Here is an 18,011-nt window from a genome sequence, read left to right on the forward strand (position 1 = left end):
TTCAGATTTACCATCTGATTGGGTTTTGTCCAGCAGTAACCAGGGCTGACCTCAAAAAACACAGAAAATGGTTTATTTCTGGGAAAGACAGAGAAGAAAAGAGGAGTTATCATTAATTTTATATGTCTTTTAAAATTATTTCTGTTTTATTTTGGTTGAAAATTACCACAAATTGTGTTTTAGGGTAGAGGTGAATACTTTCCTAAACTCCTATTTCAGTTCCTATTTCCAGCAAGGACTGGCTCAAGATTTCATAGCTGTACATGGCAAGCTCAGTTTTGTGCCTGCAGCCCTACATGGCTCATGATACTGACAGGAAAAAAGGATGAAAAAGAGCCTGATGGCAGATCCTGCCATCCTCCCCTCTCCTTAGGGACCAGCCTGATACCTGCCTGGTCTCGTCCAAGCCCCAGGCAGGGGAGCAGGAAAGTGGATACAGGGACTGAACACCCCATAGCTGCTGGCTCCTATGGATTCCACCATGCCTGAAGGGCAGCACAGGGCAGGTTGGGCTCACAGCTGCAGCTGCTGCTGCCACAGGGATGCCAGCCTCTGCCTGAGCTTGGCTCTTTCCCAAAACCACCAGGACACAGTGGACTGCATGGCCTCCATGAGCAGGATGTCTGGGCTCTTTGTGCACAGTGCTTCAGAGAGTTGCAGACTGAGCTGAAATGGAGGGAGGCACAGCTAGGGTGCAGAGAAAAGAGGAGAAAATTCCTAACCTGCTGAGTTCAGCTTTCCCATTTTGTGGTCTGTGATGCATTCACACAACAGTTAAGACACACCTGGACAAGCAGCTCTGGAACCAGCAGGAGCTCCAGTGCAATATCCCAGAGATGAGCTCAAGTCCATCCCTCTGCACCAGGAGTCCTATACTGCAGGTCCTTTAAAACTATCTCCTGTAAGTCTTGCATTACTGATGCACCCTGAGGCAGAAGCATCACAGGATCTTTGGGATGGCAAGAGATGGCAAAGGAGAACTTTCTTTGCAAGTGTGCAGGAAGGGAAGAGATTTAGCAGAAGGTAAAGAACATAAGGAGTAAGAAGAGCTAAGGACAAGGTGGGAAGCAGGGAACCATGAGATGTTTAAAAACCACACACATCTACAGAGAATGATTTTGAAGTGCAGACTCAAATGTCTGAAGCTAATACAGTTATCAAAGGGAGGACGTGACACAGGTTTCCCTGCAAATGCAGGATTATTCAAAATGCTAAATTAAATCATGAGTGCTTCTAATGTAAAAACAAAAAAACCCACAGTCATGTTCTATTTCAAGCCATGTGCGTGCTATGCACGCCAGCCACAACATAAATCAAGCAAGGCAAGAAACACAAACCCTATCACCATCACAACGGTAATGCCAGTCATGAATATAAACACCATGTGTTGCTGGAAACCAAACACCACAGGCACTGCATGGGAAACAGAACAAAACCCCAGACTCAGTGAGCTTTAATGGCTTATAATAACTGCAAAGTGCTTTTGACTGGATCTGAACTAAGGCCATGGTGTTTTACCACAATGAACACTATCTACAAGAGAAGAAAGAGTTAATGTGTCATGATAAAAGCTCTTAACACCAAAGTAGGCTTTCAGAGAATCACAGTAATGTTGAAGTTGGAAGGGACCTCCAGAGGTCATCTTGACTAACCCTCTGCTCAAGCAGGGCCACCTAGAGATTATTACCCAAGGCAATGTTCAAATGTCTTCTGAGTATTTCCACTCTGGGAGCATCTCTTCAGCATTTTGGTGGATGAGTCAATTTTTGCACTTGCACATCTGTTTAAATGCCAGTTCCCCTCCAGCACTGTAAGTCCAAAATTATTTTCCAGCTCCAGTCCATAAACATAGTATAAAGTTTATCTAGATGTTTCTGGAATAGACAAGACATCAGGATACATCCAATCTCTCCTTCCTAGCTACAGCTACTTGGGGAATGGGATGGCACGGAGATCCTCTGTGTCTTCTACTCAGCCTTTGAACAAAATAGGATTCTCACCCTTTGAACAAAATGGGATTCCAGCTTCCAGAAACACTGAAAACATCTCATTGTGCTCTTTCCCTGCTGAATTTGATAGAAGAAACAACAAAAGGACAAACAAAACAAGCTGAGGACAAGTTCACAGCAGTGCCACAGTGACCATGTCCCAGGTGTCTGGGAAAAGCAGCACTAACGTGGGCAAGGGCAGCAAAGCCCACCTAGGGAGGGTGAAGTGGCCCAGACAGATCATTGTGCTCAGTGACAGCCCAGTGGCCAGTCCAGCAAGCTGCTTCTAGACTATCTCAGGTCTCAACAGCACATCAGCCTTGCTCTCTAGGGATGTCTATGTGACAGGCTAAAGACACAGCCTAAGCAATGCAAAAAATGCTCTCCAGAGCAGCAGGACACCAGACAGACCAGAGGTTAAAATTTTTCCTTTTCTTACAGTCATGGGAAAAAAGCAAACATAACATTAAAAAGATACACACTCTATTCTAAACTTATATGGTCATTTCAGAGAAGATCCATTTAGTATTGGAAGATCACCTATTGTTTCAAATGAGCCCTAGCATGCTGTGACACCTGAGCTGGCACAGCTCCCTCTTGGAAAGGAGGACACAGTCTTGCACCATGGTCCATCCTGAGATTGGCCATGCTGGCTCCACTTGCTCAGGAGGGTGAGAAGGCACACATGTACACAAACATTGTGATAAGCAAAGGGGACTGGGGAGAGAGAGAAAAAAATGGGAAATAGGAGGAAATACACAAAAACCCCCTACAAAACCCTGGAAAACCATGAGCCTTTTCACTTTTTTCTTTACAACAACAGGTAGAAAGCCTCCCTCCCATCCCTTTTCCAAAGCTGCCAAAAATGTAAACCAAACCCACATGCCATATCTGAGAACTTCACTCTGCAAGGCCATACTAAGTGAATCTGGAGACAGCAAAAACCAACAAAGAAGCAGGAGACCAGATGGCTCTGGGAGACACTGGTGGACACGTGCAGACTGCCATCCACAGCCACTGCATGATGGCAGGCAGGCTCATTGCAGAGACACAGACTGCAGAGCCCTGCTTTGACCTGATTTTCCCATGTTTGCTCTCAGGTGAGTGTTCAGGAGGTCAGAACTGCCTGGGGGGCACATCTGGGACATGCACACCTCCAGTGCAAACTCCACACTTGTGGCTGCAGCTCTGCATTAGCAGTGCTGGGAATGTCCCATGGAAAGGGCACCATGCTGTCCATCATGGTCAGTGCTCCTCACCTCAGTGCCTGTGGGCTGTCCCTCACTGACAGCCCAGGAAAGGAGAAGACATTTAGATCCTGAAATCACTAACCAGAAGGGGGAAAATGCACCAGTCATGCAAAAAAAAGTTTTTCCATGACCTCCCTAGGTTTGCAGTTTACAAGCATGAGTAGCATCCCCAGTTACTGGAACTTAGCTATAGCTAGGCAGCATCAGTACTCCCTTTTTTATTTTAAAAATGAAAAACTTGCTATCCACTCCTTCTAAACGTTTTGAGTTACAAGATTTTCTTATTTCAGCAGGCTATATTTAACCAGATTGATTTTTCACTGGAAACAGCAGTAATAAATAGTCTTTTGGGAAGAAAAACTACTTGAAGAAGGCAAAACCAAATAAAAATAGATATGCAGTGGCTACCAGCCAAACTATAGGTGTGACACACTATAGATGGCTTTGAGATGAGTGAAAGGAATTTTCATCCTCCATTATTTCCAGCTGAATTAGACTGTCTGTCAAACCTAAAAAAGAGATCCAACCATTCTAAATAAGACCTTGTGTTATTAAGAAGGAGGAAATTTAGACCTTTTTCATTTATGTAAGAAAGGATTAATGGAAATACCATTTTTTTTCAAATGTTTTTGGAGAACAGGGGAAAAAAAGACATGTAAATGCAAAGATGCCAAATCCATTCCACCTCCAAGGAAGTTTAAGAGGGCAAAGTTGAAGGATAGGGCCTTTTGCAAGAAGGAACCATGCACAGTGTTGACCCCAAACGTGCCTTTGCTGTGGCTCTGAGCAAGCCCAAACACACCCATCTCTGCCTGACCAATAAAAAAGAGCTGGCAGGTCTGTCCAAACTGGAGCTGAATCCAGCCCATACCAAAATAAATCTCAGATTCATTTTTGTTCCACTAGACAGCCTGAAATATAGAACTGCATGTAAAACAGAAAGGAAAAGCCATATTCTGGTTTTCAGACTTCAGCTGTGCTTTTTCCTTTGAGCATTCCTGGGATTAGAGCAATTTCTTATATCAAAATCCTGCTGTAAACCAGTAAGTAGGACAACAGAGCTAAGAGAATTCTGAAAAAAGGGACCAACACAGTTGTAGTTCTGTTCAGGGCAGGAAAGGAACTGTTCCTTCCTGCCTTCTATTTGAGACAATACCTGCAAAATTGACTGAAGCTACAGAAGCAGCATGGTAGGAAAGAGAAACAACTACAAATTTAAGCATTGAATCAAAAGAAAACCTGTTGCAAAAAACCTGTGCCAGCAATTGGTTGTCAGAGAAGGCAAGAGAATAATACGTTTTGTCACAGTTAACAGTTTCACAAGTATATCCTGGCTCAGGCACATGGCATAGAGATGAAATTGCCTCTAATCAGGTTTGTGATGCTTTCTGTTATATATTGCTCAGGTCTTTGTATTTGATGGAGAAAGAATGAGCTCCTCATAGCTGTGAAAACTGCCTTCAGTCTGTTCTTCTCTGGTATCATGGATATTCAGGCAAACAATGATGCTTTTGTACTCCCTAACCAAAAAGCTGCAGTAATTCTGCATGCAGCCATCACTTCAGCCTAACCTTATTTCTCTGCTCTTTCCCCCAGCTTTGCCAGTGCCCTGTCCCTTTGGGATTTATTCACTTTGTCATTTCAGAAAGTCAGTGCTTTCCCTGTGAAAAGTCACTATATAATGAACACATTGCATTAGTATATAAATGTCATAATTAAAAACATTAAGGAGCCTTTCCTAAAGTGGGAATGGATCCCAATGGATCAGCTGAGAAGGGACAAGTGATGTGCACACGATTTCCATTGGTATCTTATTAGATCAATAATACAAAGTGGCCACTTGGTGGGAAAACTGAACATGAATATGAGTCCTCTTGCCCTTTTTGGGACAGTCAGCATGAGTGGACTTGCTGCCCCCTCTCTTCCATAGTTTTAAATGTAGCTGAGCAGTTGTGTTTTTAAAATTACACTGATGAAACTGTAAAGAGAAAGCATTTAGAGACACTTAGCTGTGCACACTTTATAATCATCACTTTTCTGAGAAACACCAATGAACATCAGTGGAGAGGAACTGTAAAATGAAGACATAATTCTACTCCAGGTATTTTGAAAGTAAAAATGGCTGTCCAAAGAGAATGGTACAGCTCATTAACTGAGGGATCAATGTTATTTGATTAATAAACAAATCTGATAAGAAATTTAATAATAAACCACATTTATGTTTTCAATGACACGCGAGATTAGCTGCAGTGTCAGAATCAAATGAAAAGGAAAAAATCCTGCAGGAAATTGAACTTGTTATCTGGTTGTTGTACACTGCATTAATTTTCCTTACCTGATAAGAACCAGTAATGAATAGATACCCTCAACTCAAAACTAAAGTCTCCCAACTTTACAAGGGCCATAATTTCACATTAAGGGTTTTTTTTCCTTTTTAAGGTGTCACCTACCATCATATCTGAATTGACCAGTGGCACTTGGGTGAATATCTTTGGTTCCCTTTGGTGGCACAGAAGACTCCAGCTTCCATGGAGAAGCAAGGTAAATATAATGAAATTCTGTACAATTGGTATCAGCACAAAACCACTCCTCCTCAGACGGCAGTTCAGGTCAGTTACTGCATAAGGATTTCTATGCAAAGATGGTCCTTGAACAGGGAATATGAAACTCCATGCACCTCTTCAGCCCCTAACATATCTCATATTTCAAAATACTTGGCATATTTCCATGATTTCATAGAGAGTAAGCAGTGACATTTAGCAACTGTTAAAATGTCACTGGTGCTAGAAAAGCAACAACACACTGTTTTCTAGAGACAGCAGTATGGTATAAAGATAAAACACATAAAGATGCTCAAGCTGGCATTGGAAAAACCTGGCAAAGCAGGAATGTGAATCTCTGTCTTGAAGTCCAGGAAATATCCACACAAACCCTACTCCTGACATGCTGGGGCAGGAACCATGGTGATGGCAGGTCTGCTCACTGCATATGTGCATATTAACTTTCCCCTAAATCTCCTCTGATTTTTGCAATCAGTGGTTTCTTCTCATAATGAAGCAGACATATAATTTTTACTTGATTTCAAGAGAATTACTGTAATTGCCACCACCAGAATAATAGATCTGCATATAAAGAAATGGCTTTTCTCTTGCATTTTCTATTGGAAAATTTAATTTCTGTGTTAATGCATTAAGATATTTCACCAAGCCATTTGCTTGCTACTCTCAATATTCACAAAATATTATCACCAAATGTAGTTCCTCCAAACAGCTATTAGTTTATCAGTGTACTAATATCAATAAAATCAAGAGTCTGACCAGATCTTTTCTATAGCATAGAAAGCCACCTTGGAGACCACTTAAAACATATAATATGGTAATGTGTCACACAGCATAAAAATAAGAGGAAAGTTGCTGTTTCTTCCTACATCAATGCAAAACCAGTCTAGCTAACTCCTGTTTACTTTCTATGCCACCGCAGCAGCAGCAATTTTGGTTTCCACAAAACTGCATGAAATGGAATTTAAGTGCCAGGGAGGACACGTGCCCATGTGAAGTCTAACACAGCTGGCAGTAAAATTGTGGCTAACGAGTCACAGGACAGACAGGTTGGGACTTTCCCTGTTGGGGGTTTGGGGAATCCAGAGCTGAATTCACTTGCAGAGAAGGAAGGAGTTTGAACAAAGTGCCTCAAGTGAAATGTCTTTTAGAGTACCCATGTTAACAGCCACACTATCCTGTCCCTAGCACTGATACAAGGAGGTTTCCAACAGATGCCTTGCATTAGAATGATTTGCTTGGAACAGTGGACAGGGCAGCAGAAGGAAACGGAGCATGCTAAAGGAACACAAACTGTAAAGGTCTTTGAACAGCCTGGAATTTGCAAGATGCTCACTAAGGCAAATGGCAGCTGTGGTATTTGGTGTTTGTATGTCTGGGTTAAATGCTGCTGTAGCTCACATATCAGGAGATGATTCCCTATCACACACCAGGCCACTCTCCGGAAGCCTGGAAACGCTTAGCACAGCTACTCTATTTCTTATACACCACAATAAACAAACTTGCAGAAGTGCTGGATTCTAATAACCACTGCAAAGAAACAAAGAAAGAGGTGCAGGGGGGAGTGAGGGGGAAGTACAGCAGCCCACACATCATCAAATGCTGGTAGGCTCAGTGCTAAATAGCAGATGATTCTTTCTGAATAACTGCCCTAGATTTTGCAAACAATACAGGGAACAAAAATAGAAACCCATTTACATATTGCTGTTAATAACTTTATTTATAGTGTCACAGCTAGAGCACAATAACTGCAGCCATGGCTTAACTTGAAAGCCATTCACTGTGGAAGAGTCAGACAGATACTGTTTTCTGAATCCTTATGCAACTGAAAAAAAAATCCTGCTAACAACATCCAGTCACCAGAATCCTTGTAAACAGAACCAGAAAAGAAGTTAACAGCAGTCAAAGCCAAAAGCAAATCATCCCCAGGATCCTCTTGGCTCCTGCACCTTCTGGCTACTTAGGATATGCTGTGGTTAATCGAAGACCACCAGGGCTGGAAACCCTGGCAGTAATTTTTCACTTCAGTTTGAGCCTCGTGATAGCACCTTACAGGAATACTTGACTGTAATTTAATTTACTTCTTTGGTTGATATTTGTTTGTTTGAATTAAGAAATATAGACAGGGCTCAGACTAAGTCAGCAGCCACAATAAGAAACAGCACGTGTCCAGCATTTAAGAGAATCTCTCCCCCATCCATGCTGTCATCTACATGACTGTAGCCAAATCTTTCCTGGGAGCCAAGATTCCTACCAGCTAAAATACCACTGGCCTGACACAAAAACCAGGAATATCTTTCAGGTACAGAAACATACACAGAAGTTTGTATCCTTGATTCCATAGGATCTTGCAAATGCCTGCTATTTGTAAGTAAAAAGGAGTGAAAGCAAGAAAACCATTTCCTAAGACCCTTTACCCGAGATGTGAGAAAACTTAAATCTAATTTTCCCTCCGCCTGAATCCAGCCTGAACTGGACAACTGGCTATTTTGGATTGGGAACAGGGGTGCCCTCAGGACCTCATGCTGCAGCTGCTCATTACATATAAAATACTCAGAATAATTAGAGGCAGAGGCAGTGAACCCTCCGCTCTGCCCTGCTGATTATGGTGCACACTGTGACATGGGACAGTGGGATTCAAGCTGCTGCTCTGGGGTTTGATTCTTTTATATAAAAAAAATAATGGAACAGAATAAACAAAAGAGAATGAGGATGCCTTCTTCATTTGTGGCCTCTCCTAGGAGATGTGGCCTCAAATGCCCTCTGGCACATGGGAAAACTGAATTCAGACAATCTACCCTGGCACGTGGGTCGAGCCTCTACGCCCCTGATGATGCCTCATCACTTGTGCCTCTTCAGGCCCTTCAGTGTTGTACTTTCTGCCACATGGAATGTCAGCTGAATCAGTGAATTCCCTGGGTTTCCATTTCAGAGGGATCCCCTTTGGCTCGGCAGCCCAGCCCCTCACTCCCTGCAGGTGCAGCCAGAGCCCACTGGGAGTGCCCAGCACAGAGAGTGTGTATGTGTGTGTTTGTGTGTGTTTGTGTCTGTGTGTGTGTGTGCTCTGCACACTCCCTGCCTGGTCCTTGGGCACAGCTCCTCAGAGCCCTCAGCACACAGCCACCAGGACATTTCTGCAACGGGAGCCAGGCATTTCTGAACTCTGATCAGCTCCACTACCAAGTCAAATTAAAGAACTCACTGTCCACCTCAGGTTTTAGCTTTTCAGACAAGATACCATTTTCAGTTTACTTCTTCCCCCATTGCATAGTTTCAAGTGAAAGCAGCTCAGCAGGTAAGCCACACCTGCAGTTTCAATGTCTCTGGGCTTTGCAAGAAATTTGTAATCAGTTCCAATTTCAACAACAAAATTTTACTCAGTTTGCAGCTGAAGATTATAAAGAGTACTGGATAGTAAAAACAGAATATCACTCACAATTTTCACTCAGTAACATGACGTTGTCTCTACATGACACCTGTCATCCTAAACTGTGACCTGATGGCCACTATTTTACAGAACGGAAAAATCTTTGGGAACAAAGGCAAGGATATGAGTTTTTTCTCATTTTTAATTGAAACAAAGTAGAACTATTAAATGAAAAGGCCTCTTTTTCTCTTGCCTGGAAAGGAAATTAATCTCACAAAGGGGCTTACAGTAGTTTTGAATGCAATCCAGAACAAAAGGTTCCAAATGAAACAGAATAATTATACTTTTATGGATCAGCTCTTGGCATTTGTTGAAGCCTGATCTGTAACTGCAATTGCTCAAGTTCCCCTGAGCAGAAGCCAAAGTTTTGTTTGTTTTGTTCTACAAATTGATTCTTATTAGCTCATTCTTTGGAAACAGCCAAGGCACAAAGCAGTGGTGCATTGGTGTGCATGTTCCTGGGGATGGAGGCTCTCCACCAGCACTGCTGTGGCACAGACTGTCCACTACCTACACCTGCTTGCATTTGGTTTCCACTCTCCCTTCTCTTTGCCTCCAGACATGCTAAAATTTGGTAAATTTGCTCCTTTCTTTCCAAGGTTTTTTTTTTCCTTCCCCATATTTTTTGCCTATCTCTCCTCCCCACTAATATCTCATCAGCTCTGTGACACAGGTTCTCTCAGTCCCTTCATGGTTCAGGGAGTTACAAAGCACCTCTCTGAATTGCTGCTTCATTTAGCACTCATGTATGGGTCTGCCAGGCCTTGGAGATAACAGAAATTAAGTAGTTGTGAGAAGAAGGAGGGTTGTCCTAGTAACCCTCTATTAGCAGCATTCCCCACAGTGAGCAGGAATGGAGCCAGTGTATGATCACACTGCAAAGAATCATGCTTAAATTAAAAAACCTACCCAAATCACCACCATCAAAAACCCCAAAACAAGGAGCTGACATGGTGGATCAAACTGTCACTACTGTAACTCTGCAGGGAAAATTCCCCACTGCTTCCCACATGCACCTTCCTCTTCATGTGAGAGGGCAGGTCATGCTTCCAGATGCTTTGCACAGCTGTTGCTGGGTCAAGCAGGCATTTACAGCTGATGTTACAACTCCACAAAATGTGGTCCCCCAGCCTTCTGCATGACACTTCCTGGGGAGGTCTCTGCAACAGGAGGATAGGAGAGAATATTTTGCTGATGGTCACACAGATCCACCACACCAGGTTTTTCATCTTGGGGGTTGGTTCTGTAGAACTGCAGATGAGGAAGTTGCTTTTGAATGTTGATGATCCTCCTATATATTTAAGGCATCAATTGAGGAGGTTGATTTAAAAACAGGACATGGTCAAGAATGCCCTTAAGATTTTCCCAGTGCCTTTGAGAGCCAAAATCACACACAGCAACCACAAAGAGCTCTGCTGGTCATGGTATCAAGGAAGATACCACCTCTATTGCTATATTTTGGTTGCTTTTTAAATAGCATCACACAGACACTTCCCAAACTCTGAAAGCTATCTCAAACTTCCAAGTTCCCAGAATCAACACAGTTTTACAAGTCCTTATTCCCACCATTTAAAATTGTGTGCATCCTTCTTGGGCTTTGTAACAGAAACACAAATGGGCACAGAAAAATCTCAGTTTTCTAAAAAGAGCACTTCTATCATTCCAAAGGGCAATGCCATGCCAATGGGATGTGTGTGATGAAATTAATTAAAACCTTGGTCTTTTGCCTCCTTTGCTGTTTTGTGCAGTCCTCTGGTGCTCCTCATTTCTGTTAGCTCTGTTTCTGAAGTGACCTGTTCTTAGCTTGGTTTCCTACAAAAGCTCCACTTATGGAATTATGCAGACTGCACAGTCAATACCAACCTCTCCCCAACTTTTTCACCACTTAGTATAAAGCAAAGTTAATGAAAAAGAGAAAGTTTAGAAATTACACTATGACTTTCACTTACTGAAGGACATAGACTAAGTCAGCAATGGTACTAACTTGAGTCACAGGATGCCAGACCACTCGAGAGCTCTTCTCCACTAATTGGTTTCAGCTTTTGTCTCTTCTTCATTATTTATCCAGTGTCAAAATTATATATACACCAGTAGGAACAGATGCACAAATTAGCAGCAATTGTTGAGGGATATAAATATAGTATAAAACAAGAGAAGTTAATCCATCCTCATCCAAAACTGTGCCTCTGTTTTATAGCTTCTGTAAGACAGCTTCTAATACTTTTGCAAACTTCCCTGAATTACAGAATAAAAAGTTTAACTAATTTTTGCTTTTCAGTCATTATCATCTAGGGAGGAAGCAAAAAGGTGGGATGATGATTTTAATAAAAACCTCTTCAAATGTTACATAAACTCAGTGTTCTTAAAACCACTTTGCATGTTAACTACATGACAAAGCAGTTCATCAACTGAAATCTCACAAAGTCTTTATAGGAGAAAAGCAACTCTGTAAAAGCAATTCTTCACAAAAGAAAAGTTTTGTTCAGAGAATCCTCAATTTTTCTTGCCAAGGTTACTCCAGAGTACGGTGGACTGGGAAAGAATTTGTTGAATAAACATTATTTGATGCTTTTTTTTTTTTTTTTGTTTTACTATAAATTCAATACATTTGCTTTTATCAGACCAATCAGCAGACATACTTAACATTTTTAAAAATTAATTTATTCTTAGTACTATTGAAGAAAAAAGAGAATCCAAATAACCTTGATGAGTTAAAATTCTGCTCTGTAAACTTCTACAGGCACCTTCATTATTCCCTCCAAATTACTCTTCACAGTATTTCATCATTAAAACATCTAACACTCTTCAATCCACCACCCTGTGAACTTCACAGGCCCTTGTGTAAACTCAGAATAGCAGGGTGTGAATTATACATCACAGGCCCTTCCTAATTGCTGGTGGCTTGCTGGTGGCTGCAGATCTGCAGTCACCTGGCACGCTGCACTTTTGGGATGTTATCTTTATTCCAACACACGTGTTTGGGGAGTGCATCCAGCAGGGTGCCCTGCAGCCTCTTATTTATCTGGTTTGTTCTTCAGAGGGTACAAGGCTCCGTCAAGCCCCTGAGGCCACCAGGGGCTCCCAGCAGGGACCAAGATCACAATCTATCAGTTCAAAGAGGAAGATCACAGAGCAAATGAATACTTCAACACTTTGGTGTGTATTTGTTCTTAGAGGCTGCTGTGCACATGCAAAAAGAGGTTTGCTAAAATATATAAAGCTGCTGTATTTCTTGGCTTAAAAATTTTCATGACTGAACCATCAATGCATTTATTATCAAGAGGGAGTTATCCTGGGTTGAAACATCCCCTGTAATATTAACATCCAGACTTATTGAACAGCTCTGAGGTCAAAGGTGTACCAGGTGTATCAAAGGATGCCCAGATGTATCAAGGCTGCAAAGTAAGTGAATTTCTTTAAATGTCAATTTTAGTTTGAATCACAATCTCCAAAAGACAAGTGTCTTTTTCCTCTCAAAAACAACAAATTGATTAGGAAGAGACAAGTGATTAGCAGTGTTAAGAGCAGAGTATTTCACCTTCATCCATGACTGAAACCTACTTCTGCACTTCCTCAAGCTTATTGCTAACTTGAAAGAAAAAAGAAAAATCTGCAACATTAAAAAGCAAAGAGTCACACGTGCCAGGCATAGGTGAAACTCCCAAGGGCTGGCTCTTGACAGAGAGTTCCTGCTTAGGTAAAATTCACTGCTGTCATTTGGGGAAAGACGTGGGCAGGCTCATTTCCCTCCTACTCACTTTTCCCATCCTACAGCTTCAGCCAGAAGTTTCAGCAATTCAATGCTCTGAACTCACATGAAACCCACAGTCACCCCCCACCTACTGGCAAAAATAACTTTCTACTGCTCGTGGGCACATGCCTTGAATAAGGAAAAGAAGGGAGAGGTCTTGATTCTGAGAAACAACCAACCAACCCATGAACACACTTTGGAGGAAATTGAAGCTCACAGGCTGCCGTGGAGAGCAGCAGCAAAGATGCAAGACATGGATAAAAGTGGCTTGATGCTGCTCTCCCTTGTTTTTAAACAGAAACCATCAATTTTCATTCTGCCTCCCCACAGAAAGAAGACAAGGAGGAAGCTGGATTATACAGTAAATACTAAAAAATTTACTGCTCCTGCCCTTTCCTGGCAATGAGGCCTTCCAGAGAAATTAAAGCTACACAAACTTTGGCTGAGATAAGGGATTGTGTAATATTTGAAAATATCCATGGAAGAACTGTCAGAAATTTATACCTGCCATAATGTAATTTTAGTTATTAAGGATCATAAGTCCTTCACCATCAAAAGACATTAAGAAGGGATGTCCTGTGTGTGAGGACAGTGGGAGGAGGGAAGAAAAAGACATTTTCTTGGTTGAATTTTTCCTCAAATATCATAGTTCACAATTCCATACAACCTTGCAAGCTGGGAATTTAAAAAACTTCATAAGCAGCTAATTAGGCATCACAACACTTAAAAGGTAAAGAGGTTAAGTTGACACAGCTGGTCTGAAGACCCTGACACTCAGCCAAAGTGCAACTATTTGATCATTTTTAAGGGGATAACTTTTTGGTGTTAGAATGTCATAAAATCAGAAGACTAAGTCACAAATGTTTTCCATTTAAAAAGCTGAAAGCAAATGGTCTTGTTTCATTCCTGCAAATGGTTTAGTTCAAGTTGTCAAGAAGTTTAAGAAACTCTGAAAACAGGTTAATGTAGTTAAGTACATGATTCATAAGAATTATGTGAAGGGGTGAAGAGAGGAAACTGTCACTTTTACTGCACTTGGATGTCATCCCTAAAATAAGCTTCTTGAAACAGTTCATCAAAGGAATTTCAATGACAAAGTCAACCTTTATCCCTTCACAGAGGACTTCAAGCCTCTTTTTATAGCACAGAGATTACTATATTTGGCCAAACCTAGATAACATTAAAGCCATTATCACTGCAGTGAGACACTATAAATAGCAATAGTAATGCAGAGCACTTAAAATTCTGCCTGGGAAGTATGATAGATAAACAATATTATCTATGCATAATTTAGGGCTTGTCTATCAGACATAATCTCATTCATGATAACATGAACAAATTTAGTTACATAATTCACCTTGTTTACCCAAATTACTTGCATAGTCTTGGGAACTCCTTTCCTGATTGCTTTTGACAATGGACTTTATATTTAACACACACACATATGTGGGAAAGGTCAAATTAAGCTCTGAGGTTCTGGATTTGTCAAAGTTAATTCTCATTCAATAAATAAGGACAGGAAACTGTTTCATTTTCTGTTTAAAGGTTCTGTTCATGTGCATTGAAAAAGAGTATATTAACCTCAAACATTTGCATCTTTCTTTTGTCACCACACTAAAATTTTCAGAACACAATCCTGAACCAAATTTTGCTGCCAAAAATTACAGGAAATTATATTTTCATTGTGGATAAATTAGTCTCTGAACTTTACTTTCCATAACAATAATCAGGAGATTATGAACTCATTTGCAGGAAGTCCAGATAAAACGATTTGCTCAAAAAAGATTGTCTTTTACCCATTCAGGTCAAAAAGACTACAGTATTTTGCATTTTAAAAAAATCATCTTTCCCTTATGGAGAGACAGTCCACCCTCTAAGAGAAGTGTACCACAGTAATCAATATCATAGCAGAACTGCTCCTTATTAAAGGATCATGGCTATGTTTTACAGACTTACTGCTGGTACTTCAGGAAGATCTCTACTACACAGGTTTAAATTGACTTCTTTTTTCTTAAAAAAAAAAAAAAGTGTGCAATTTCTTTCTCTAAAAAAAAAAAACAAAAACCAAAAAACTCTGAACCATGTAAACTAGAATCTAAAACTAAGCATATAACAGCAGAACTGTAAAATTAATGACATTTCATTTTTAAACTAGAAAATAAAGCCTACACACATTAACTTCACATAATTTTAGATTAATGTTTTCTGCTGGTAGAGTGGTTTGGGTCTGGTTTTTAATTAAAATTAGAGGTGGTCCCAAAAGCCCAGACCCAATCATCCCTGAAAATTAAAATATTTAATCTTGTCTGAAGAGAATTTAGTAAGGCACCTCTCCCACACAAAATGTCAAACCAGGCTAAGTGCACAAGGCTGTACTCCTGTGCCTCCTGAGTTCAAAGGACCCAAGTTAAACCCATCTGGAAGGAAACCTCCAGAGCCTCATTATTTCCATGTTGATGGTGGGTTTGGAGAGCAACCTCACTCTGAAGATGCAGTAAAAATCAAGATGTCAGGTTCCAGGCATTAAGATGACAATCAAACTTTTAAATCAATAGCTAACAAAAATTCCCATCCATTACACTTTCATTTAAAAGGTACTTTTGTACACAATCTGGGAGAATGGTGGGGGGTGGGGGGGGAAAAGAATGGCTGAATACAGCTGATTGAGAAGGAAAACCCACACCTCTGTGCAAACACACAGACCTTCCCACTCCTCTGAACTGCAGAGGAAATGCTCCTGCTGATAAATCATCAACAGGAAGCCAGATTCAATGGCTGGGCACAGCACCCTTGCACTGACTTCACATAGTTCTCAATTGCCTTGATACAATAACCTTTAGCTCATAAAAACTTAGCTCTTATGACATTTTTGAATAGTGACGAACACAAACCAGAATTGCTTGGGACAATTGGAGTTCCCCTCTCCCAAGGCTCCCCTTGAGCATTTCCCTGTGCACAGCAAGGAGCATGCTTGCTTCTATTCCACCAGTTCATTAATCAGCACGGCTGAGATGCCACCTCCCCTCTCCACGGTGATTCTGTGTGCACGTAAATGCTTCAGAATCATCCCCAGTCATTCCCACTAGAGGTGGTTTCAGTGCACCCAGGCAAGAACAAAGGCACTGTGCTGAACTCCTGGTGTGAAATGAGTCATTTGTTCCAAATCATGTTTCCTTTCTTCAATATTCGCACTTAGTTATTCATTTCCCTAAAGTACGTGAAGATGAGATGTTCCTGAGTTATTTTCTATTTGCTCTCAGCACATACACTATTTTATTCCTATTTCTTATCTCACTTTTCCAGCCTTTTCCATGATTTCAGTGGGCTTTGATTCAGGACCTCATAGGCACAGACCACAAAGCCCACACTTTGAGGAAGGTTCCCTCTTATGATCTTTTGACACTTCAGTTCCCTTTGCACTGGAGATAGTTGGCACCTGCAAGGGCTTGATTCCTAAACACTCATTACCATGAGGAACAAAGTTAAAATTACTTTTAAGCTGCAGAAGCAAAACTATTACATAAATGCTTATATTACTCAATAAATATGCAAGATGTGAAAATTAAATGTTTGCAAGTGTTCTGTTAGCAACCCATTAGGAACTGACTGGTGTATATACCCATTTATGCATTTGTGTTTCACCCTTCATGTTTCTTCATAGCCATAGCTGAAAATCGTAGCTCTTTTCTCTTTCCATACTCTTAGCATGTGTCATTTTTTGATCCATCTTTTGAGATCTCCATGTCTCCATACCAGCCATTATCTTCAGTCTATTTTTTTCCAGTCACAATTGTTACATCAGGTTCTCCTTCCCCCTTTAAAATTTTTATTTTGCAAACTTAGTTCATTATTGTTTATTTAGGTTTTTGTATATGTAGTCATATAAATAAAAATTTCAAATCAGTATCATCCTAAAGAGATAATCAGCTTTACTAAGATTTGACTACTGAACAACTTTCAAACCTGCAAAATAATGACATATGGAAATTGATGTGGAAGACTAAAATACCATAATCTTATGGCATAGCTAATGAATTGCAGTTAGTTTGAATGTCAAGTTGACCTTTGAGTAATGGAAAAGAGTAATTCACAATCAGCATCTATCACAAGAAATTTACACTCCTACTTGAACAAGCTCAGTGTCATTAAGGAAAAAATTAATGTGAAGACACAAAACCTAATTTACTGTAGCACAAAGTCTGCTGAGGACACTGTGGATGGCCTCCTCCCTCCCCTTCATCACCATGCACACATCCTTCATTTTTCATCACTGGACCATTATTGTCTTTGATTTCTGATACTGTTTCTGTCTTCATTGTATTGCTAGTGGATCTTTATCTCTTTACTGAGTCACAACCAAAAAACTGAAGGGCTGAATTCTATCCAAGCCAGCACACAGACTCCACCTGATTTCAGGGAGTTTTATGTAAGACTACATTCAACACTGAGCAACCTCCTAATTTTCTGCTTGTACATTGCCTCTCCCAGCTACCCTCAATCCTAAGGTATTGTCTTCAAATGCATCAGATTTTCATGTGGATTTTTTATATCATCTATTGGAGGGTGCAGTGTGTTAGAAACTCACTTTTGTTTCTTGACCATAAAGTATCAGAAAATACAATTCACCAACATACTAAAGTCAGGTGAGAGAGAAAAGCTACACAGGGAGCTGACATGAAAAAACACTTGTTGTAAGGGGAGATGGAAAAGGGAAGCTCTCTGTCCCCAGTCCCTGTGTCTGAAAAGAAGTATTTATAGACTGACAGAGCTTTTACACAGTTCCAGGACCTGGCTCAGCTGAGACATAAGTGATCTCCAAAGAGATCAGGTACAACAGCAGAGGTGAAATGCATTAAGATTAGGTTAAACTTTGCAACTGCAGCTATAAAGCTATCAAGCCACCTGAAGTACTAGTTTATTGCCTCTTCCCTGGGAAACTGGACAGTGGGAACCAGGAGATGTTCAGAAGCTCCTGAGGCTGGGCTACCCCAGCAACACAGGATGAGTTTGATTTTGCATGACTTGTCAGAGATTAGA

The 18,011-nt window shown here is 40.8% G+C and overlaps 1 protein-coding gene across 1 annotated transcript in view; it reads right to left on the minus strand.

Moving 5' to 3' along the window:
• Positions 1 to 18,011, minus strand: part of ADCY5 (adenylate cyclase 5) — a 199,921-nt gene that overhangs the window by 59,192 nt on the left and 122,718 nt on the right. The gene's annotated exons all lie outside the window — the stretch shown is intronic.

Source organism: Oenanthe melanoleuca, chromosome 7, assembly GCF_029582105.1.
Source record: "Oenanthe melanoleuca isolate GR-GAL-2019-014 chromosome 7, OMel1.0, whole genome shotgun sequence".
Lineage (NCBI taxonomy): Eukaryota > Metazoa > Chordata > Aves > Passeriformes > Muscicapidae > Oenanthe > Oenanthe melanoleuca.